Genomic DNA, 22,479 nt, shown 5'->3' with positions numbered 1-22,479 from the left:
TAATCACTGTTCATCACCTGTCTGCTAGAAGGGCCAAACATGAAATGCAGCTCAATGTCTTAGAATACAACATTTAATACATTACTAAAAACTCCTCCTGATGAAAACATACTCAGGGGACCCTGAAACAATGAAACTGCAAAATACAGTAAATGTGTTAACTTTGTTAATATGAAAATAAAATATGACAGTACATAACTTTCAAGAGTTAGTGAGAAGCTGCAGTCTCTTCTCTTGATCAACACACACAAAATACTGGAGGAACTCAGCAGGTCAGGCAGCATAAATAATTGACGTTTCCAGCTGAAACCTTTCTTCAAGACTGAATAAACAGTCAATTGTTTATTCCCCTCCACTTATGCTGCCTGACTTGCTGAGTTCTTCCAGCACCTTGTATGTGTGGCTCCTGATAAAGGTTCTTGGCCCGAAACGTGGATTGCTTGTTCCCCTCCATGGATGCCGCCTGACTTGCCGAGTTCCTCCAGTATTTTATGTGTATTGTATCTGCAGAATCTCTTGTGCATATGATATGCAGCATCCACTCTTCTTACTGCATTCTGACAGCAGTACCAGTGTTATAAGGTAAGATAAGATCGTATAGAATTACCTTACTTTATTGTCGCCAATTGATACTAGAGTGTACAATCATCACAGCGATATTTGATTCTGCGCTTCGCGCTCCCTGAAGTACAATTCGATAGTAAATATTAAAAATTTAAATTACTTATCATAAATAGAAGATAGAAAAGGGAAAGTAAGGTAGTGCGAAAAAACCGAGAGGCAGGTCCAGATATTTGGAGGGTACGGCCCAGATCTGGGTCAGGATCCGTTCAGCAGTCTTAATCACAGTTGGAAAGAAGTTGTTCCCAAATCTGGCCGTACGAGTCTTCAAGCTCCTGAGCCTTCTCCCGGAGGGAAGAGGGATGAAAAGTGTGTCGGCTGGGTGGGTCGTGTCCTTGATTATCCTGGCAACACTGCTCTGACAACGTGCGGTGTAAAGTGAGTCCAAGGATGGAAGATTGGTTTGTGTGATGTGCTGGGCTGTGTTCACAATCTTCTGTAGCTTCTTCTGGTCTTGGACAGGACAACTTCCATACCAGGTTGTGATGCACCCGAAAAGAATGCTTTCTACGGTGCATCTATAAAAATTAGTGAGGGTTTTAGGGGATAGGCCAAATTTCTTTAGCTTTCTCAGGAAGTAAAGGTGCTGGTGGGCCTTCTTGGCAGTGGACTCTGCTTGGTTGGACCAAGTCAGGTCATTTGTGATACTGACCCTGAGGAATTTAAAACTTTTGACCTGTTCCACTTGCGCACCACCAATGTACACGTTTGTAAATGGGGTCGTGCGGTCCGTTACTCCTTCTGAAGTCAACAACCAATTCCTTTATCTTGCTGACATTGAGGGACAGGTTATTGTCTTCGCACCATGCCACCAGGTTTTTAATTTCCTCTCTGTACTCAAACTCATCATTACCCGAGATACAAGCCTACAATTGTGGTGTCATCAGCAAACATATATTGAGTTCAATGGAAACTTGGCTACACAATCATGGGTGTACAGTGAGTACAACTTTACTTGTCACACGTACATCGAAACAGACAGTGAAATATGTCATTTGTGTCAAAACAAATTGGCGAGCATTGTGTTGGGCAGCCTGCAAGTGTTGCCATGCTTCCAGCGCCAAAATAGCATCCCAGCATCTCACTAACCTTAACCCGTACGTCTTTGGTGAAAATTGAACCCTGATCTTATAGCTGGTACTCTAATAGCAATACACGAACTGTGCATTATTACTCTTCACTACCTAATACATTGTTCACTAACACTCAAAGCTACTTACCGGAGTGTAGAAGGAATAGAGGCTAGCGAATAGGGACTACAGACAAAAATGTTCCTACAAATCTAAACTAAAAGCAGTAACACTTAGCACCACCTGTGATGGGAGAAACAGTCATAGAGAATCAGAGAAACAGGCCTCTTGAATCTCCGTCAACCACTTAGCACTTTTTTTCTCCATTAACTCTCTCATTGGACCCAAATCCATTTTATTCTCCCCATATTCTCATCAGCTTCTACCATATTCTACCACTGATCTACACATGAGGCACAGTTTACAGCAGCCAGTTAACCTACCAATGTGGAATTCTTTGGGACATGGTAGGAAACTAGAACACCCTGAGAAGATCCGTGTGGTTATAGGACAAATGTACAAAGTCCACACAGAGAGCACCAGAGGTCAAGATTGAAGTCAGGTCACTGGTGCTGAGAGGGATTGTTTCTAACAGCTGTGATACATGTCACTCCTGTGCTTTAGTTCAACAACCTTCCTCAGATTCAACAATCAAGCAAATACTAATTCAGGGAAAAACAAAAGAAGTGAGGTAAGAACTTAAGGAGAAAGATTGTGACAAGCTGCTGGAAATAAGTGATGAGCAGGAATTTCTTTAGCCAGAGGGTGTAAATAGACACCCCCCCCCCCCCCCCCCCCCCCCCCCCCCCCCCCCCCCCCCCCCCCCCCCCCCCCCCCCACACTTCGAAGGTCATTCTCCTAACTTCTTTCTGTAAGCTTTGACACACCTTACTAATCAAGAGTCTATCAACCTCTGCCTTATATATACCCAATGACTTGACCTTCACAATCTCCTGTGGAATTTCAGATTCACCACTCTAGCTGTAGAAAATCCTCCTCATCGCCATTCTAAAAGGACTCCCCTCTATTCTGAGGCTGTGGCCTCTCCACATCCACATTCTGAGGCAAAATCTCTCCACTCCACTCTATCGAGGCCACTCAACATTTGATAGGTTTCAACAAGGTCACCCCTCATTCTTCTGAATTCTAGTGAATACAGGCTACAGGCTCAGAGCTACCAAAGGCCCTTCATATGACGAGCCTTTCAGTCCTGGAATCACTTTCATGAACCTCCTTCGAAACCTCTCCAATGTCAGCACATCCTTTCTTAGATAAGGTGCCCAAAACTACTCACAATACTCCAAGTGAGGCCTCACCTGTGCTTTATAAAACCTCAACATTACACCCTTGCTTTATATTCAAGTTCTCTTGAAATGATTGCTAACATATCATTTGCCTTCCTCACCAGTGACTCAACCTGCAAATTTATCTTTAGGGAATCCTGCACAAAGACTCTCAAGAAAATAACCCTGTGATCTCTGTGTCTTTAAGGAAGGTGAACCGTTGCAAAGCAGCAGGCCCCGATGGAGAACCTGGTAAGGCTCTGAAAACATGTACCAACCAACTGGTGGAAGAGTTCAAGGACATTTTCAACCTCTCATTGCTATGGTCGGAAGGTCCCACCTGCTTCAAAAAGGCAACAATTGTACCAGTGCCCAAGAGGAGTAGTGTGAGCTGTCTTGATGACTATCGCCCAGAAGAACTCACATCCTGAGAGATTGGTCGTGGCTACAATGAGCTCCTGCCTCATCAAGGAACTGGGCCCACTACAATTTGCCTATCTCCACAATAGGTCTACAGCAGACATATTGCCCTTTAGATCACCTGGACAATACAAATACCTATGTCAGGATGCTGTTCATTGACTATAGCTCAGCATATAACATCAACACTCCCACAGTCCTGACTGATAAGTTACAGAACCTGGGCCTCCGTACTTCCATCTGTAACAAAACCCTCAACTTCCGAACTGGAAGACCACAACCTGTGTGGATTGGTGATAATATCTCCTCCTCACTGATGATCAACACTGGTGCACCTCAGGGATGTGTGCTTAGCCCACTGCTATTCTCTGTCTATACCCATGACTGTGTGGCTAGGCATATCTCAAATACCATCTATAAATTTGGTGATGATGTAACCATTGTTGGTAGAATCTCAGATGGAGACGAGAGGGCATACAGGAGCAAGATATGCCAGCCAGTTGAGTGGTGTTGCAGGAACAACCAATGTTAGTAAGACAAATGAGCTGATTGTGGACTTGAGGAAGGGTAAGACGAAGGAACATGAACCAATCCTCCTAGAGGGATCAGAAGTGGAGGGAGTGAGCAATTTCAAGTTCCTGGGTGTCAAGATCTCAGAGGATTTAACCTGAGATCCCAACATATTAGTGCAGCTATAAAGAAGGCATGAACACTACTTCACTTTTTAAAGATATATATTATTTCTGTTTTTGCACTATTTTTAATCTATTCAATATACATATATATACTTACAGTAATTGATTGACTTCTATATTATCTTGTATTGCATTGAACTGCTGCTGCTAAGTGAACAAATTTCATGACACATACTGGTGATAATAAACCTAATTCTGATTCTGAAGTCTCTTTGCACCTCAGATTTTTGATTTTTCTCTCCATTTAGAAAATAGTCCACCCTTTTAATTCTTTTACCAAAGTGTATGACAACACTTCCCAACACTGAATTCAATTTCCACTTCTTTGCCCACTTTCCAAATCTGTCTGTCCTTCTCTAGCCTCTCCACTTCCTCAAAACTACCAGCCACTCCACCTATCTTTGTATCATCCGCAAACTTTGCCGCAAAGCCATGCCATCAATTCTGTTATCCAAATCATTGACATATAATGTGAAAAGGAGCGATCCCACCACAGACCACTGTGGAACTCATCTTGTCACTGGCAGCCAACGAGAAAAGGCTCGCTTTATTTCCACTCTGCCTCCTGCCAAGCAGCCACCACTATATCCATGCTAGTATCTTTCCTGTAATACGGTGAGTTCTTAACTTGTTAAGCTGTATCATGCGTGGCACCTTGTCAAAGGCCTTCTGAAAATTCAAGTGCACAACATCCACTGATTCTCCTTTATCTATCCTGCTTGTTATTTCTTCAAAGAATTCCAACAGATTTGTCAGGCACCATTTTCCCTTAAGGAAACCATGATAACTATGGCCTATTTTATCGTGTGCCTTCAAGTATCCTAAAACCACATCCTTAAAAATTAACACCACCATCACTGAGGTCAGACTAACTGCCTATAATTTCCTTTCTTCTGCCTCTCTCGCTTCTTGAAGAATGGAGTGACATTTGCAATTTTCCATTCTTTCAGAACCATACCAAAATCTATTGATTCTTGAAAGATCATTAATAATGTCTCCACAGTCTCTTCAGTCACCTCTTTCAGAACCCATGTGATTTATCTACCTTCAGACCTTCCAGTTTTCCAAGAACCTTTTCCCTAGTCATGGCAACTTCACTCACTTCTGCCCCCTGACATTCTTGAACTTCTAGCATACTGCTAGAGCCTTCTACACTGAAGACTGATGCAAACTACTTATGTAGTTCATCTGCCATTTCCTTGTCCCTCATTACTACCTTTCCACCAGTCCGATATCTACTCGTACCACTTTTTTTTTACACTTTATGTATCTTTTGGTATCCTCTTTAATATTATTGGCTATCTTACCTTTGTGTTCCATCTTTTTCTTCTTTATGGCTTTTTTAATTGCCTTCTGTTGGTTTTTAAGAGCTTCCCAATGCTCTATCTTCCCACTAAATTTTGCTTATAATATGCCCTCTTTTTGGCTTTTACGTTGTCTCTTCATTCTCAAGATGGCTGTGTCATTTTGTCTTTTGAATACTTCTTCCTCTTTGGTTGTAGGGGATTCATAGCCTGTTCTCCAGTTAGAGCCTTCAGCATTTTGGGCATCGAGGGAGAGAGGAAGAGGAGAGCCATCCGCAGTACCACCGATGCGGCAGAGAGGGCCTCAAGATGGCTGTGGCTCAAAAGAGGGGAGCCATGGAGTCATAAGTAGCTAGCCATCTGGACACAAGCTGGGGACTGATCAGCCCCGGCTGGGTCACCTGGAGGAGGTTGTATGATGTTGAAAGACCCGAAACACCCGATGATTCCAGGAACATCACTGAAGATGTGTCCAGAAGCATCAATAGATGTATGTACACAGTATCATGTTCCTTCCAAATTGCTTCCAAAAATTGCAGCCATTGCTGCTGTGCTGTCATCCCTGCTAGTGTTCCCTTTCAATGAATTTTAGCCAGCTCCTCCCTCATGCCTCTGTAATTCCCTTTACTCCAATGTAATAGTGATACATCTGACTTAAGCTTCTCCTTCTCAAATTGCAGGATGAATTCTATCATATTATGATCACTTCTCCTAAGGGTTCCTTTACCTTAAGCTCTCTAATCAATGCCAGTTCATTGAACAACACCCAATCCAAAATAGCTGATCCACTAGTGGGCTTAACCACAAGCTACTCTAAAAAGCCATCTCATAGGCATTCTAGAAATTCCCCCTCTTGGGACCCAACACCAACCTCATTTTCCCAATCTATCCATATATGGAAATCCCGCATGTCTATTATAACATTGCCTTATTGGCATGCATTTTCTATTTCCTATTGCAATTTGCAGACCACATCCTTACTACTATTCAGAGGTCTGTATAAAATTTCCATCAAGGTCTTTTTACTCTTGCAATTCCTCAGCTCTACCTACAATGATTCAACACCTTCTGACCCTGTGCCTCCTCTTTCTAATGATTTGATTTCATTGTTTACAAACAGAGCCATGCCACCCCCTCGGCCTCTCTGCCTGTCTTTTCAATACAATGTGTATCCTTGGATGTTAGGCACCAGTGGATGGTGGTCGTGGGCATCACGACAATTCAGTGATGCCCACAATGTTGCACATGCATCTGTAACTGTACTACAAGTTCATCCACTTTATTCCGTATACAGTGTGCATTCAAATATAACAGCTTCAGTCCTGTATTTACCCTTTTTGATTTCGACCTCCTTTTACATTGCAACTCAACTTTTCCCTATCATCAGTCTCTCCTTGCTAGCAGTTTTACTACACATTGCCTCTGTTTGTAAACCAACTACCTCATCCTCAACACTATCACTCTGGATCCCATCCCCTTGCTAAATTAGCTTAAACCCACCCGAACACCTGCCCGCGAGGATGTTGGTCTCCCTTGGGTTCAGGTGTAACCCACTCCTTTTGTACAGGTCATACCTTCTTCCCCAGAAGAGATCCCAATGCTCCATTAACCTGAACCCTTGCCCTCTGTACAAATATTCAGGATGAGTGCAATCTTTCATTATACTGGCTGCTTTAATGAGGCAGCAAGAAGTGTGGACAGAATCCATGGAGGGGAAGGTGATTTTCATGATGTGCTGAGCTCTGTCCACAACTCTCTGCAGTTTCCTTCCATCATGGGCAGAACAGCTGCCATACTAAACTGGAATGCTGCCTCAATGTCTATTGTCCACAGTGATGAAACGTTTATCAATTCCTACCTGAAAAGTGACTTGGATCCACTTCAGTTTGCGTAGGGATACAACAGGTCCACAGCAGATGCCACTTCATTGGTTCTTCACTCAACCCTGGCACATCTGGACAGCGAAGATGCATACATCAGGATGCTCTTTATTGACTATCTGTCACCAGGTTCAGATATGGCCCAAGTGTGGAGTGAGAGACACTGAAGCAGGTCGATAGTTCACAGACTTTAATACGAACTGTGTTAAAGGGGAAAGAAAACAATAAACTCTAGGCCAAATAGGGCCGCTAACTAAAACTCTCAAATGGAAAAGCGAGACCTACGCTGCGGATGAAAAGAACAACTAGAATATAAAACGAATACCATTAGTCTTCAGAGTCAGTTGACTCGACAGTCCAATTTCTCAGGCAAGGCCGAATGCAAACAGGCAGCGAAGTGCTGCTGTGCTGTGTCCAAGTCTCAACAAGCACTATGACGACAAGTATGGAGTTAAAAACTATCACGATGAAATAATAATTAGCTGACATGAGTATATTCACGAGCGCAATTACTGAGCTGTGTGTCACCGTCATTCCCTCAAAACTAATCAATACACTTCAAGATCTTGGCCTCAATACACTCTCGTGCAATTGAATCCTTGATTCCTTTACTTGCAGACCCAAATTTCTTCAGGTTGACAACTGTCACAATGTGTGCTGGCAATATCGGAGCCCAAGTGTGGAGGAACAACAGGCTCTCCGATATAGAGATGGAAACGAGATAATTCCAAGAACATTGGTGAACTGGACAAGCAATTCCGCAAGAAGTAACATTCTCAAACTAGGATCATGCAATTAGCGTTATTTGGGCATCTACTTAAGCAATACAAACAACAAGGAATCCCTGAGCCTATCAAAATACAGTAAATTTAACAAGCTTAAACAGAGGCACCAGAACTCACAGACATTACAAAGAGTGAGTCGCTCGAGAAAAACACAAGGAAATCTAAACGATTAATGACTTGTTAAATAACAATTAACTAATTCAGGTGGTCTAAAAACCTCATAGCCTACAGGACCCCCTCCCTATGGACAGCACCTAATGGCCCGGGCGGACCTGAAAACTCGAGATCGAGGGACAACTTGAGAGACCTGGGGAGCTCCAGAGGGAACTCAAAGAAACTTGAGGACTTCAAGAGGCAGAGAAACCTGGGAACCCAGAGAGACTGAAAGAGCGGAGAACTTTGAGGTGAACCTCAAGCAAGATCAGGAAGCCTCAAGGAGAACCTCGAGTGGGGCCCCAAGAGGGAGGCTTGGGAGTTCTCGAGATGGGGAGAGCATTGATAAAACTTTGGAAAATTTGAAAAAAAAAATTAAAAATGTTGTTAAGTCCTTGGGAAACCTTGAGAACCCTTTACACTTAGGCTGGGACACTTAGACCTGGAAATAAACTTTGAGACCCAGAAACTTGAGACTTGAAAACATGAAGTTCAAGACCTAGGGAAGGAGCTTGAAAGGATTTTGCTCACACTGTTTACTCTTAACTATTTTCCAGGAGCAATTTGGATACAGAAGGCTGTACTCTCAATTTTACAGATTGGGACAGCATAGACAGGCTCTTCTTCAGGTTGAAAACCTAAATCGCTGTTTCATTCATTACATGAAAGTTCAATTTTCACAGTCTGTATCATGATTTTCATTAAGGTTAAATATAGGGTAGCTTATTCTTGATAGGGTTACTTGCAAGGAAAAGCATCAGGAAAGGGGAAGTTCTTCTTAATTTCATGCTATCGTCTTGAATGTTGATTTATTGAATCAAACAAACTTTATCAATGACGCAAACACGAGGAATTCTGCAGATGCTGCAAATTCAAGCAACACACATCAAAGTTGCTGGTGAACGCAGCAGGCCAGGTAACATCTCTAGGAAGAGGTACAGTCGACATTTCGGGCTGAGACCCTTCGTCAGGACTAACTGAAGGAAGAGCTAGTAAGAGATTTGAAAGTGGGAGGGGGAAGGGGAGATCCAAAATGATAGGAGAAGACAGGAGGGGGAGGGATGGAGCCAAGAGCTGGACAGGTGATTGGCAAAAGGGATACGAGAGGATCATGGGACAGGAGGTCCAGGGAGAAAGAAAAGGGGGAGGGGGGAAAAACCCAGAGGATGGGCAAGAGGTATAGTGAGAGGGACAGAGGGAGAAAAAGGAGAGAGAGAGAAAGAATGTGTGTATATAAATAAATAACGGTTGGGGTGCGAAGGGGAGGTGAGGCACTAGCGGAAATTTGAGAAGTCAATGTTCATTCTATCAGGTTGAAGGCTACCCAGACGGAATACAAGGTGTTGTTCCTCCAACCTGAGTGTGGCTTCATCCCCAGACAGTCCTTCCAGGTGAGGCAACACTTTACCTGTGAGTCAGCTGGGGTGATATACTGCGTCCGGTGCTCCCGATGTGGCCTTCTATATATTGGCAAGACCCGACGCAGACTGGGAGATCGTTTCACTGAATACCTACGCTCTGTCCACCAGAGAAAGCAGGATCTCCCAGTGGCCACACATTTTAAGTCCATGTCCCATTCTGATATGTCTATCCATGGCCTCCTCTACTGTAAAGATGAAGCCACACTCAGGTTGGAGGAACAACACCTTATATTCCGTCTGCGTAGCCTCCAACCTGATGGTGTGAACATTGACTTCTCAAACTTCCGCTAATGCCCCGCCTCCCCCTCGTACCCCATCTGTTATTTATTTATATACACACATTCTTTTTCTCTCTCTTCTTTTTCTCCCTCTGTCCTTCTCACTATACCCCTTGCCCATCCTCTGGGTTTTTTGCCCCCCTCCCCCTTTTCTTTCTCCCTGGGCCTCCTGTCCCATGATCCTCTCATATCCCTTTTGCCAATCAACTGTCCAGCTCTTAGCTCCATCCCTCCCCCTCCTGTCTTCTCCTATCATTTTGGATCTCCCTCTCCCCCTCCCACTTTCAAATCTCTTACTATCTCTTCTTTCAGTTAGTCCTGACGAAGGGTCTCGGCCTGAAACTTCCACTGTACCTCTTCCTAGAGATGCTGCCTGGCCTGCTGCATTCACCAGCAACTTTATCAATAAAGTTGCTTGAAGCATTCAATTCAAACAACAGGAATTCTGCAGATGCTGGAAATTCAAGCAACACACATCAAAGTTGCTGGTGAACCAACAGGCCAAGCAGCATCTGTAGGAAGAGGTGCAGTCGACGTTTCAGGCCGAGACCCTTCGTCAGGACTAACTGAAGGAAGAGTGAGTAAGGGATTTGAAAGTTGGAGGGGGAGGGGGAGATCCAATATGATAGGAGAAGACAGGAGGGGGAGGGATAGAGCCAAGAGCTGGACAGGTGATAGGCAAAAGGGGATACGAGAGGATCATGGGACAGGAGGTCCGGGAAGAAAGACAAGGGGGGGGGGACCCAGAGGATGGGCACGAGGTATATTCAGAGGGACAGAGGGAGAAAAAGGAGAGTGAGAGAAAGAATGTGTGCATAAAAATGAGTAACAGATGGGGTACGAGGGGGAGGTGGGGCCTTAGCGGAAGTTAGAGAAGTCGATGTTCATGCGATGAATCGAACATCGACTTCCCTAACTTCCGCTAAGGCCCCACCTCCCCCTCGTACCCCATCTGTTACTCATTTTTATGCACACATTCTTTCTCTCACTCTCCTTTTTCTCCCTCTGTCCCTCTGAATATACCTTGTGCCCCCCCCCCACTTGTCTTTCTTCCCGGACCTCCTGTCCCATGATCCTCTCGTATCCCCTTTTGCCTATCACCTGTCCAGCTCTTGGCTCTTTCCCTCCCCCTCCTGTCTTCTCCTATCATTTTGGATCTCCCCCTCCCCCTCCAACTTTCAAATCCCTTACTCATTCTTCCTTCAGTTAGTCCTGACGAAGGGTCTCGGCCTGAAACGTCGACTGCACCTCTTCCTACAGATGCTGCTTGGCCTGCTGCGTTCACCAGCAACTTTGATGTGTGTTGCTTGAAGCATTCAATTGTTGTGCAGACTTGAATCAGGGGATCCCAAAGCTGGGAACCCAGGTATTTATGACTTGAAAAGCATGGAACAGAGACTGGAGAAACTTAGAACACAGACTAGAGAAGCTCAGAACACTGCCTCAGAACATGGGCTTGAGAAACTTAGAACATAGACTAAAGAAGCTCAGAATGTAAACTTGAGAAACTCAGAATGAGGACTTGAGAATAGGTAGCATTCTCACCTAAAGCCGACTGATGTCAAAACACTGCTGGGCTCATTACTTAGCACGGTCCTTCTGTCATGAAGTGCACTGGCAATATCAGAACTCAAGTGTGGAGTAACAACAGACTCTGATGTAGGCACGACAACGAGAGTTTAATCATCATAATTCCAACAAAACATCAGTGGCTCAGCCATGCGACATTGCAAGAAGTAACATTCTCAAAACTAGGACCCTGCAACGAGCATCCGCTTAAATAATACAAGTAATACTGAACCTTGAGCCTATCAAAATAAAGTTAGCAATCTTAAACAGAAAGCACCAGGAGACCACATTACAAAGAGTGAGTCACTGGAGAAAAACACAAGGAACTCACAAATGATTAACGACTTGTTGTTAAACAACAATTAACCAATTCAGCTGCTCTGAAAACCTCAGAGCCCACACTCTCCGTCGCCCTACACAGGCCCAAAGAGCTCATTACAGCAACAACTCCCCTACAAGCTTAAACGAGAAAATCTGCAGCTGCTGGAAATCGAAGCAACACACACAAAATGCTGGAGGAACTCAGCAGGCCGGGCAGCATCTATGGAAAAGGGTACAGTCAATGTTTCGAGCCAAGGCCCTTCATCCTGCTGAAAGACCTCAGCTCAAAATGCTGACTATTTACTCTTTTCCATTGATGCTGCCTGATCTGCTGAGTTCCTCCAGCATTTTGTGTATGTTGCTCCTCCACAAGCTCCATCAGCACAGGTGCACCACAAGGTTGCGTGCTTTGACCCCTGCCTTACTTGCTCTACACTTACCACTGTGTGGCTAAGCACAGCTCCAAGGCCACATTTCAGTTTGCTGATGATACCACTGTCATAGGCTGAATCAAAGGTGGTAACAAATCAGCATATAGGAGGGAGATTGAAAATCTGGCTGTGTGGTGCTATAACAACAACCTCGTACTGAATGTCAGCAAGACCAAGGAGCTGATTATTGACTCCAGGGGGAGGAAACTTGAGTTCCAAGAGCCAGTCCTCAAGCACGGATAAGAGGTGGAGAGGTCAGCAACTTTAAATCCCTTGGCATTATCATTTCAGAGAACCTGTCCTGGGTCCGTAAGTACAATTACAAAGAAAACACAGCAGTGCCGCTATTTTCTTAGGAGTTTGTGAAGATTCAGCATGACGTCTAAAACTTTTGCTATCTTCTATAGATGTATAGTGGAGCGTCTATTGACTGGCTGCATCACAGTCTTGTACGGAGACACCAGTGCTTTTGAATGGAAAATCCTACAAAATGTAATGCATGTGGCCAGTCCATCACGGGTAAAGCCCTCCCCACCATTGAGCACATCTACACAGAACTTTATCACAGGAAGCAAGCATCCATCATCAGGGACCCCCATTACCTAGGTCATGCTCTCATCTCATGGCTGCCTTCAGGAAGAAGGGTACAGGAGCTTCAGGACTCACACCACCAGGTTCAGCAACAGTTATTACCCCTCAACCACCAGACTCTTGAACCAATAGGGGATAACTTCCCTCATCTTCATTTACCCTATCACTGAACTGTTCCCACAACCTATAGACTCACTTTCAAGGTCTCTTCATCCCATGTTCTCAATATTTATTGCTTATTTATTATTCTTTTTTTGTTTTCTTTTGTATTTTCACAGTTTGTTATCTTTTGCACACTGGTTGTCTGCATTGTCGGTGTGGTCTTTCATTGCTTCTATCACAGTTATTGGATTTATTGAGTATGCCCGCATGAAACTGAGTCTCAGGGTTGTGTATGGTGACATATACTTTGATAATAAATTTACCTTGAACTTTGAACTTTGATGCATCCAAGTGCATTCTATGGTATATCTATAAAAATTGCCGAGGGTCAGTGAAGATATACCAAATTTCTTTAGACTTTGGAGGATTCAGAAGTGCTGGTGTGGACTTTTAGGCTATGACATCTACATGGTTTGACAAAGACAGGCTACTCGTGATGTTTACACCTATTGTTCCTGCTGCGCACATGAATAATAGAATCTAGAGGGAGCCTATTAACTTGTAGTGAATGCAAAAAGAGATTAAAGTAAACTGAGTGTCAATGTGTGGTTGATAGGTGATGAGGCTTGGTGGACTGTGTCTATGGCTATGACTGAAAGCAGGACGTGGCCAGTCGTCATTGCATCCTGGTGTATCTGAAAATAAACTAACCTCATCTGATCCTGAGATAACGATACAAGATATACAGTACTTTGGACTAGAGCAGTAACCATCTGTTGCACATGGTCGATCCATTCTAACTTCATTGGGTTAGCTATAAGCATGTGCTAATGGACTTCCTGAAATGCAGTGACAAGAGCTGTCTGCAGTACCACAGCTGTGGCCTGAATGGTTACACTTTAACCTCTTAATTCTTCTATTTTATGCTCAGTTAAAATGTTAAGAAAAAGAATCCCATACTTTTTCTTAATCACAATAATATATTTCTAGGTAAACACGAGGAATACTGCAGATGCTGAAAATTCAAGCAACAAACATCAAAGTTGCTGGTGAACGCAGCAGGCCAGGCAGCATCTCTAGGAAGAGGTACAGTCAACGTTTCAGGTCTAGGGATCTTTGGACTCCTCTATTTCTTTATGCTTCTCAGAACTCTAATGTCATTGTGTACTTTCATCCGCTCGTTTTCCCTGACCAGATACATTGCCTCACATCTCTGTATCCAATTCCATTTGCTATTTTTTCACTACCTGACTAGTCTTTTGATGTCCTTCTGCAATCTAAGGTTTTCTTCCTCATTATTAACCACATAGTCAACTTCTGTATGATCCATAAAGTTCTTAATTGTGCCGTCTATACAAATAGCGCTAAAGTATATTGTTAAAAGAAAGAAACCAGTGATGAAGCTTACCGAAGTCCCTTGACACTGACCTTTTCCTTTCCTGCTACTGAGTTCGTGTTGTGTTCAAAATAAGATAGTCTGCTCTATCCTAAGGGCCTGTATTTTTCCACCAAATAGAGCCTGATCAAAAACTTTGCTGACGTCATTTAAATTAAATGTGGTTTATTTACAGATGTATTGCTTTCTGAACACTGTTTCTGATCACTGTGTCTTTCAAAGTGATGGTTTATATCATCCCAGAGAATTGTATTCTAATGATTCACCATTGGTTAGGATGGCTGCACCATAATCAACGTATAGCTTACCGAGCAAAACACACAAACTGCTGGAGGAACTCAGCAGGCCAGGCAGCATCTATGGAAAAAGTACAGTCCTGCCGAAGGGTCTGGGCCCAAAACGTCAACTGTACCTTTTTCCGTAGATGCTGCCTGACCTGCTGAGCTCCTCCAGCATTGGGTGTGTGTTGCTTGGATTTCCAGCATCTGCAGATTTCCTCTTGTTCATACCTTACCGAGTTGGCGAAAAGCTGTGAACTCACTTGCACTGTGATCTGGTATATAAAACAGATGGAGATATCCAGATGCACAGAGTTGGGCAGTAACAGATCTTTATCCACCACATACTTCTAGCCGTTTAAAAAAAATTACATTTGGTTGATAGCTATTTGGCTTCAAGCTCAACAGAAAAAGAGATTGAAACCCGCTAATCTTTTATTTTACTCCATCGTTGTGTGTTCAAAACCATGACAATTTAAGAATGTGGAACTCCAAGGCACAGTGTCACCTCATGATAGAGTAATTAGTATAACGATGCGAACCCACAGCGTAAGGTACCCTGAGGAAACAAGGCACCGAGTAGTCTAGGGGAACAATATAACTCAAAAGCATAGCGGATTCAATCAAACCACAACACAGACTATTGGAAAGAAACAATATACCCCCTGAGCACAGAATAGCCTAAAGAAACAATTTCACTCAGGACACATCACAACCTCGGGAAATGATGTAACCTTACAGCGCGGTATACTAGCCCAGAGCAACCGAGAAACACGGTAGCTCTAAGTGCCGTGCATCCTCAGAGTACAGTGTACCTGAAGAGACTTTGTAGCCTTGTTCCATGTCTCCTTAGGTTACTCCGGGATAGGCATATGTTCATGGAGTACACCTTAATACCAAAGAACGATCTCACCAAAGGAAACAGTATAACCTTGCAGCACTCAAAGAGCGGCATCATTTAAAGAATCAGTCTATCTCTGGAGCATAGGATAGGACACAAAGTGATTGAAAGAAACAAAGTATCCAGAGAGTACAGTGTAATCTAGAGGGACAAAGTAATCCCTTGGGTAATGTACCTAGAAAACATCAGAGGACACTGTAATCAAATGAAACACTTGTGTCCCAGACCAGTGCGTAGAATAGCCGAAGGATACAGTAACCCTAAATTATAGTTTAGCCCAGCACCGAAAGACACAATATATTATAATCCTGATGAGCAGAGAATATAAGAATACAACGTAAGCCCGAAACGCAAAGGAAACTAAGAAATAATATAACCGAGGAGACCTGGGTAACAATGTGTTCTCGGGTATAGACTAACTCCAAAGCAGCATATTAACTCCGCTGAAGTTTCTTTTTTCATTATATTCATCAATTTCACTTATTTCTGCCCCACTCTCCAAATGAAAGTATATCACTTTATTCACTTAGCACGTATTTTGTTTCTCTTTCGAATACTCCCTCGATGCTTATCTCTCATTTCCTCTGTCAATCTGGCTTTCACTCCTCCTTTCAAAACGCGTTTCCCACCAGTCTTCGCGTGTTCTGGTCTGCATCGGCCCCTGTGTAGGCCGTGCTTCCAGGGCGAAATCTGGTCCTGTAGCCGATCCGACGCCGGCCACGGGAGGAATGGTAAGGCCAAGGCAAGGGAGCGGGCGAAAAGGATCTGGTAAGGAGCGAAGGTCCTGTGTAAAGCACGGTGAGAGTGATTTTGTGAGTGAGTCAGTGTGAGAATCAATCAGGTTCCTTGTTTGTGTCAGAGTGCGAGAATATGTGTGTGTCAGTGTGCGAATGAGACTGAGAGAGTGTGAGAATACGTATGTGTCCGAACGTGGAATAGTATGTATCAGAGTGTGTGGATGTGTATGTGTGTTAGAAAATGTGGTAATGTGTATGCGTGTCCGCGAGTGTGTGTCAGAGAGAGTGTATGTGTGTGTCATCGAATGTATGAATGTGTGTGACGGGAGTGTGTATATGTCAGTTAGTGTGGGAATGTGTCAGTGTCTGCTAATTTGTGATTGTGTTTGTGTGTGTGTGTCAGAGAGAGTACATGCATCAGAATCTATGTATAATTGTGAAATCCGAGTGTCAGAGTATTGGATTTTGCTTAAGTGTCTGAGAGTGTGGGATTGTGTGCGAGTGACAGAGAGTATGGGATTGTGTGTGAGTGTCAGTGTGTGGGATTATGTGTGAGTGTCAAAGAGTGTGGGATTATGTATGAGTGTCAGAGAGTGGATTATGTGTGAGCGTCAGAGAGTGTGGGATTGTGTGTGTGTCAGAGAGTGCGGGATTGTGTGTGAGTGTCAGGGACAGTGGGATTATGTGTGAGGGTCAGAGACTGGGATTATGTGTGAGGGTCAGAGAGAGTCTGATTATCTCTGAGTGTCAGAGAGTGTGGGATTATGTGTGACTGGCAGAGAGTGTGGGATTCTGTGTAAGTGTCAGTATGGGATTGTGTGTGGGATTAAGTGTAGAGGGATTACGTGTAAGAGCAGAGAATGAGATTATGTGTGATTGTCAGAGTGTAGGATTATGTGTGAATATCAGAGAGTGTGGGATTATGTGTGGGTCAGAGAGTGTGGGATTATCTGTCAGTGTCAGAGAGTGTGAGATTGTGTGTGAGTGTCAGAGAGTGTGGGATTGTGTGTGAGTGTCGGAGAGTGTGGGATTATGTGTGAGTGTCGGAGAGTGTGGGATAGTGTGTGAGTGTCGGAGAGTGTGCGATTGTGTGTGAGTGTCGGTGAATGGGATTTTGTGTGGCATCAGAGAGTGTGGGATTATGGGTGAGTGTCAGTATGGAATTATGTGTGAGTATCAGAGAGCGTGAGATGATGTGTAATTGTCAGAGACTATGGGATTATGTGTGAGTGTCATAGAGTGTGGGATTATGTGTGACTGGCAGAGAGTGTGTGATTGTGTGTGAGTGTCAGAGAGTGTGGGATTGTGTGTGAGTGTCCAACAGTGTGGAATTGTGTGTGAGTGTCAGGGTGAGTGGGATTATGCATAGCATCGGAGAGTTTGGGATTATGTGTGAGATCCAGAGAGTGTGAGATTATGTGTGATTGTCAGAGTGTAGGATTACGTATGAATATCAGAGAGTGTGGGAATATGTCTGGGAATGTGTGTGAGTTTCTGGGGTTATGTGTAAGTGTAGATAGTGAGGGATTATGTGTGCGTGTCAGAGAGTGTGGGATTATGGGTGAATGTCAGTATGGAATTATGTGTGAGTATCAGAGAGTGTGAGATGATGTGTGATTGACAGAGACTGTGGGATTATGTGTGAGTGTCATAGAGTGTGGGATTATGTGTGAGTATCATAGAGTATGGGATTATGTGTGAGTGTCATAGAGTGTGGGATTAGGTGTGAGTGTCATAGTGTGGGATTATGTGTAAATGTAGAGAGTGAGGGATTATGTGTAAGTGTAGAGAGTGAGGGATTATGTGTGTGTGTCAGAGAGTGTGGGATTGTGTGAGGGTCAGTATAGGATTGTGTGTGGGATTATGTGTAAGTGTAGAGAGTGTGGGATCACCTGTGAGTGTCAGAGTGTGTGGGATTGTGTGTAGTGTCAAAGAGTGTTTGGGATGATGTTTGAGTGTCAGAGAGTATGGGATTGTGTATGAGTGTCAGGGACAGTGGAATTATATGTGAGGTTCAGAGAGTGTGGGATTGTGTGTGATTGTCAGAGAGTGTGGGATTATGTGTGAGTGTCAGAGAGTGTGAGGTTATTTGTGAGCGTCAGAGAGTGTGGGATTATGTGTGAGTGTCAGAGAGTGTGGGATTATGTGTGAGTGTCAGAGAGTGTGAGATTATGTGTGAGTGTCAGAGAGTGTGGGATTGTGTGAGGGTCAGTATACGATTGTGTGTGGGATTATGTGTAAATGTAGAGAGTGTGGGATTACCTGTGAGTGTCAGAGTGTGTGGGATTGTGTGTAGTGTCAAAGAGAGTTTGGGATGATGTTTGAGTGTCAGAGAGTGTGGGATTGTGTGTGATTGTCAGAGAGTGTGGGATTATGTGTGAGTGTCAGAGGGTGTGAGATTATTTGTGAGCGTCAGAGAGTGTGGGATTATGTGTGAGTATCAGAGAGTGTGGGATTGTGTGTGAGTGTCAGAGAGTGTGAGATTATGTGTGAGTGTCAGAGAGTGTGGGATTATGTGTGAGTGTCAGAGAGTGTGGGATTATCTGTCAGTGTCAGTATGGAATTATGTGTGAGGGTCAGAGAGTGTGGGATTGTGTGTGATTGTCAGTTAGTGTGGGATTATGTGTGAGTGTCAGAGAGTGTGAGATTATATGTGACTGGCAGAGAGTGTGGGATTGTGTGTAAGTGTCAGTATGGGATTGTGTGTGGGATTAAGTATGGGGGGAATTATGTGTAAGAGCAGAGAATGTAAGATTATGTGTGATTGTCAGAGTGTAGGATTATGTGTGAATACCAGAGAGTGTGGGATTATCTGTGTCAGAGAGTGGGATTATGTGTGAGGGTCGGAGAGTGTGAGATTATGTGTGAGTGTCAGAGAGTGTGCCATTGTGTGTGACTGGCAGAGAGTGTGGGATTGTGTGTGAGTGTCGGAGAGTGTGGGATTGTGTGTGAGTGTCAGAGAGTGTAGGATTAGGTGTGAGTGTCATAGAGTGTGGGATTATGTGTAAATGTAGAGAGTGAGGGATTATGTGTAAATGTAGAGAGTGAGGGATTATGTGTGTGTGTCAGAGAGTGTGGAATTGTGTGAGGGTCAGTATAGGATTGTGTGTGGGATTATGTGTAAATGTAGAGAGTGTGGGATCACCTGTGAGTGTCAGAGTGTGTGGGATTGTGTGTAGTGTCAAAGAGAGTTTGGGATGATGTTTGAGTGTCAGAGAGTATGGAATTGTGTATGAGTGTCAGGGACAGTGGGATTATATGTGAGGTTCAAAGAGTGTGGGATTATGTGTGAGTGTCAGAGTGTGAGATTATTTGTGGGCGTCAGAGAGTGTGAGATTATGTGTGAGTGTCAGAGAGTGTGGGATTATGTGTGAGTGTCAGAGTGTGAGATTATTTGTGGGCGTCAGAGAGTGTGGGATTATGTGTGAGTGTCAGAGAGTGTGGGATTATGTGTGAGGGGCAGAGAGTGTGGGATTGTGTGTGAGTGTCAAAGAGAGTTTGGGATAATATGTGAGTGTCAGAGAGTATGGGATTGTGTATAAGTGTCAGGGACAGTGGAATTATATGTGAGGTTCAGAGAGTGTGGGATTATGTGTGAGTGTCAGAGAATGTGGGATTATCTGTCAGTGTCAGTATGGGATTATGTGTGAGTGTCAGAGAGTGTGAGATTATTTGTGAGTGTCAGAGAGTGTGGGATTATGTGTGAGTGTCAGAGAGTGTGGGATTATGTGTGAGTGTCAGAGAGTGTGGGATTATCTGTCAGTGTCAGAGAGTGTGGGATTGTGAGTGTCAGAGAGTGTGGGATTATGTGTGAGTGTCAGAAAGTGTGGGATTATCTGTCAGTGTCAGTATGGGATTATGTGTGAGGGTCAGAGAGTGTGGGATTGTGTGTGAGTGTCAAAGAGAGTTTGAGATAATATGTGAGTGTCAGAGAGTATGGGATTGTGTATGAGTGTCAGGGACAGTGGGATTATATGTGAGGTTCAGAGAGAGTGGGATTATTTGTGAGTGTCAGAGAGTGTGAGATTATTTGTGAGTGTCAGAGAGTGTGGGATTATCTGTGAGTGTTAGAGAGTGTGGGATTGTGTGTAAGTGTCCCAGAGTGTGGGATTGTGTATGTGTGTCAGAGACTGTAAGATTATGTGTGAGTGTCCAAGAGTGTGTGATTATGTGTGAGTGTCATAGGCTACGTCCACACTACGCCAGATAATTTTGAAAACAAAGCTTTTTCTGTTTTTTTTTGACCCTCCGTCCACACTGAAACGGCGTTTTAATCCCCCAAAAATGGAGATTTTGGAAAACATTCTCCAGAGTGTGTAAATTGTTTCGCATTGTAGTGTGGATGGGGTAACCGGAGAGATTTAAAAACATTGTCATGACAACACCACAACAACAATGCTTTTTCTGCTTCTGCCTGGTACTGCGCAAGCACTGCCGGACGGCTGTTATAACTCACAGTCGGTGTGAACAGCATGAGAGTTAAATTGTAAAGTGAGCTTTTTTGACTAGTTCCCCTAAATTGATTTGATTGAGTCTATCTTTAAAAATATTAATGTCAGAAATACTGCAGATGTCTGGCAGCAGAAGATTCCAATCCCTTGTTGATCTTGAAGAGGACAGCTTAATGCGTGTGTTATTTACTTTATTGTCTACGTTAATAGTTTGTTTGGAATTAAACATCTCTACTGCTTTGCTGACTTTGTAGTCATTTGTAACTCGCAGAAATAGCTCGACTTCGTTGTCTGTCTAAATGAAGAAGTCCGGTCTGCTTTTTCCAGCGGAGGTTTTCTTTGTATTCCTTGAAGACATTGTTGAAAACTTTCTTTCGCTGTTGTTGGTACTCTAGTTTTATTGTATAGAAATAGCACAACGCCACCGCAGGAACGTAAATATTATACCATTTCCTCTCCGCTTGTTTTTTGTAGATGTGTCTGCGCATGCCCAGTAGGAGTAGGTTCGCCCGAATATCCGTTTTGGTGTGGACAGAGATATTTTGAAAAAACACATAGTGTGGACACCTGTCATTTTTACTCGAAACCGGTGTCTTCAAAATTATCTGGTCTAGTGTGGACATAGCCATAGAGTGTGGGATTATGTGTGACTGGCAGAAAGTGTGTGATTGTGTGTGAGTGTTGGAGAGTGTGGGATTGTGCATGAGTGTCAGAGTGTAGGATTATGCGTGAATGTCAGAGAGTGTGGGATTATGTGTGAGTGGAAGAGAGTGTGGGAATATGTCGGGATTGTGTGCGGGTTTCTGGGATTATGTGTAAGTGTAGAGAGTGTGGGATTATGTGTGAGTGTCAGAGAGTGTGGGAATGTGTGTGAGGGTCAGGGAGTGTGGGATTGTGTGTGAGTGTCAGGGTGAGTGGGATTATGTGTGGCGTCAGAGAGTGTGGGATTATGGGTGAGTGTCAGTATGGGATTATGTGTGAATATCAGAGAGAGTGAGATTTTGTGTGATTGTCAGAGACTGTGGGATTATGTGTGAGTGGAAGAGAGTGTGGGATTGTGTGTGAATGCCAGAGAGAGTGCGATTGAGTGTGAGAGTCAGATAGTGTGGGATTGTGTGTGAGTGTCAGGGAGTGTGGGATTATGTGTGAGTGTCAGAGTGTAAGATTGTCTGTGAGTGTGGCTCTATGTACTTAATGTGTTGTTACTGCAATAACACAACTAAAGCCATCTGTGTTAGGCAATGATAGAACTCTCTCCAACATTACAGTGTCACAGTAACAAACTTACTCCTTTTTATGCAGTGACTCTATATTCACTGACATTCTGGTGTACTATAGCGACTATTCCTGAACCCCCAAGATTATAACAGTGTGCATCCACTGGTGATTTACCCAGTGCTATAGTCTCAGGGCTCTATGTATCAATATCGTGTGTACTTCAGCGGCCACTTTATCTGTTACTTCCTGTACCTAATAAAGTGGCCACTGAGTGTACGCTGGTGTTCATCTGCTGCTGAATCAAGATTCGATGTGCTGTGCATTCAGAGATGCTGTGCTGCACACAAATGTTGTAATATGTGGTTATTTGAGTTACTGTCGCCTTCCTGTCAGTTTGAAACAGTCTGGCCATTCTCCTCTGACCTCTATCATTAACGAGGCATTTTTCCAACAGAACTGCAACTCACTGGATTGTTTCTCATGTCATTCTCCTTAAACTCTCAAGACTGTTGTATGTGAAAATCTCAGGAGATCAGCAATTTCTGAGATACTCGATTCACAACATCTGGCACCA

General features: G+C 43.7%; 1 protein-coding gene across 6 annotated transcripts in view; it reads left to right on the top strand.

The window, feature by feature from the left end:
- The first annotated feature begins 16,157 nt into the window (after window positions 1–16,157).
- Window positions 16,158–22,479, top strand: part of als2b (alsin Rho guanine nucleotide exchange factor ALS2 b) — a 136,222-nt gene continuing 129,900 nt past the window's right edge. For 5 of the 6 annotated variants that reach the window (XM_072261445.1, XM_072261443.1, XM_072261444.1 and 2 more), the window contains exon 1: window positions 16,169–16,267. The gene's annotated coding sequence lies outside the window, so the exon portion shown is untranslated. Of the gene's footprint in view, window positions 16,268–22,479 lie in introns of all 6 variants that reach the window. The other variant, XM_072261442.1, reaches the window with a different exon arrangement.

The sequence above is a fragment of the Mobula birostris genome, chromosome 6 (assembly GCF_030028105.1).
Source record: "Mobula birostris isolate sMobBir1 chromosome 6, sMobBir1.hap1, whole genome shotgun sequence".
In the NCBI taxonomy this organism is placed as follows: domain Eukaryota; kingdom Metazoa; phylum Chordata; class Chondrichthyes; order Myliobatiformes; family Myliobatidae; genus Mobula; species Mobula birostris.
This window is presented reverse-complemented; position numbering and strand designations above follow the sequence as displayed.